This window comes from Rousettus aegyptiacus, unplaced genomic scaffold (genome assembly GCF_014176215.1).
Source record: "Rousettus aegyptiacus isolate mRouAeg1 unplaced genomic scaffold, mRouAeg1.p scaffold_m13_p_7, whole genome shotgun sequence".
NCBI classification, from domain to species: domain Eukaryota; kingdom Metazoa; phylum Chordata; class Mammalia; order Chiroptera; family Pteropodidae; genus Rousettus; species Rousettus aegyptiacus.
In genome coordinates this window covers 40,880,547-40,883,071 of record NW_023416310.1, presented here as the reverse complement: position 1 = coordinate 40,883,071, position 2,525 = coordinate 40,880,547, and the positions used below count along the sequence as shown (strand labels likewise).

The 2,525-nt window shown below is 39.5% G+C and overlaps 1 pseudogene; it reads right to left on the bottom strand.

Moving 5' to 3' along the window:
• Positions 1-1,436: 1,436 nt before the first annotated feature.
• On the bottom strand, positions 1,437-1,745 carry LOC107518302 (annotated as a pseudogene).
• Between the last annotated feature and the right edge of the window lie 780 nt (positions 1,746-2,525).

The following is a 2,525-nucleotide window of genomic DNA, read 5'->3' as shown; positions in this document are numbered from 1 at the left end:
TGACGTGGAGCTAGTTCCTTAATTCTGTGCACCTCAATTTTAATTATAAGAGGAATAATACCTCAGAATGTGATTGTGCCAATAAAATGCTAATACAGTAACACAAACGAAATGCTTAGAATTGGTGCTCAATTAATATTAATGGTTATTGTTGGTGTGGAGCAGAGGATGCTGAAAATCAAGTCCCTCTCCAAAGGTGGAGAGGAGGTGGCTCCACTTGCTGGCTCCCTCCTCTTGGGACATTAGCCAAACTCCACAGAAGAAAGAGAGGGCTGAGCAGTGGTGACTGGTTTAGAAATCACCTCACTTTGCTCAGTAGGCCTCAGTTTCTTGCCCAAGGCCCCTGATCTACACAGTCTCGTCCTAGCTCTCCTGCTTTATTGGTTGAACCAAAAAACTCCAGAGGGAGCCATGTCTATTTCTCAATTTCATCTATCTCTTGAAATTTTAATCCTAATGGCTTTTTAAAAATTTGTAGACGTTCTATTTGGTTCTTTGTTATTAGCTATTCATATTAGTGTTTTTATTTTTATAAAGTTACATATGCTCATCATTAAAAGAGACAAATAGTACTACAAAGAAATCCTTTCTTTCCCTCCCCAGAGAAGTTACTTTCAGCTTTTAGCTGAGTATTTGGGATTTATTGTTCTCTCTCAAAAGAACATATTTGTACTTTTGTTTCTTGCCTGTTTATTGATTTGCTTTGGTAGTCGACATCATATTGCAATCACGCTATGGAAAATTAGGGTCTAGCTCTCTTTCACCTTCATGCTTCACCACAGTCACCCATCCTTCCCCACATTTCATCTTTTGAAAGTTATATTTTTATTTGATTAGACCAATATTTAGTGCTTAGATTGTTGTAATTATGTAAACTACATAATTTCCTGGGCCAGGTAGTGTACTAAGAATAATTTTCCTTTCCTGTAACAGTTTTTGTTTTCCATGGAATCAATAGTTGTTTTTCTCAATTGCTTAGTTTTCTATGAATTTATCGCTAATTAAATGCCAACCCTCTGACAGTTGTTTAAACCTCCTCTCAGCCTGTTCAGACACATCAGGTAACCCATCAACCCTCCCCTTCCTGGAAAACTTGCCTAACATGCCCTGGCTGGGCTCCCCCTTCACTCTCACATGAAGTGCCTCTGCTTATCTCCGGAGTGGAATCCTTCATTGCCCTTTCTCTTCGTTTAGTCCCTTGTTTTGATGAAACACATTCTCTAATAGCTTCATTTTTTAAACATATATATTTTTTATTTGGAAATGTTTATAGCAATACAGTGAAGCAAAACTTTAAGAGACAATAGATGCCATCCGTTCGGATATCATTAATTTATTATGAAAGAGAGACATGGAAATTGTTTACATCATGGAAGATTTCAGAACTTCAGTGGAATGGGTAGCTCCATATGATGCCATTTCAATAGTGATTTCTTTCAGCCTACATACTTTCCAAGGTCACCATCTCTAACTAAGAAATACTCCTTGTCCAGAACTACTTGGGTGCCTCCATATTCTGGAAGAAGAACTTTATCTCCAACTTTCATGCTAACTGGTTGACTCTCTCCACCCTTCCATTTAGCAATTGATCCAGCTGCTACTACTGTTACTTTCGACACTCACTGTTCCTTGAGGGTTTTTTGGACGCATAATGCCTCCTTTAGTGATAGTTTGGCAGCAGCACTCCTTTTCACTAAAGTTTGGCCAAAGATGGGAAGAAACTTTCTAAATGCCTGTCCTGTCATGGCTCCAGCCTCTTCAGTTTTTACTCTAATAGCTTCTTGAGAAAGAGTGCTTGGAAGATAAATTTTTGAGACCTTGTGTGGTATCATAGAAAGATATTTGGTCTTTGTCCCCTGTTCCTGACCCAGAGCTCCTAAATTCCTTGTATTTTCCTGAGTGATAGGAATGCTGGGAGCATCTTTTGTTCTAATGAGGCAACTTTTAACAAGCCTCAAGAAAGCGTCAAGGTGGGGGCTTGTGACCAGAAAGACTGGCTTCTGCCTGGAACTTTAAGCTCCACTCCCAAAATCTGGGGCTACAGATTGAGTTAATAATTGATCATGCCTATGAATTGAAATCTCCATGAAACTCCCTAAATAATGGGGTTTAGAGAGCTTCCTTGTTGGTGGAGATATTCAAGTGCCAGGAAGATGGTGTACCCCAGCTCCATAGGAAAGAAGCTCCTGTGCCTGGGACCTCTCCCTATGTAACTCTTCACCTGGTTGTTCATTTTTTCCTTTGTGATATTCTTTATAATAAACCAGTAAATGAAATGAAAGTGTATTGCTGAATTCTGTGAGCCATTCTAGCAAATTATCAAACCTATAGAGGTTCTTATGGGAATCTCCTATTTATAGCCAGTTGTCAGAAGTGTGGGAGGCCTAGACTTCCAATGGCCTCTAAAGTAGGGGAGGCAGCCTTGTAGGATTGAGCTTTATCTGTGGAGTCCACACTGAGTGGTTAGTGTTATAATTGAACTGATTTGTAGGATACCAAGTTGATGTCTGGAAAAGTCGGAAAAC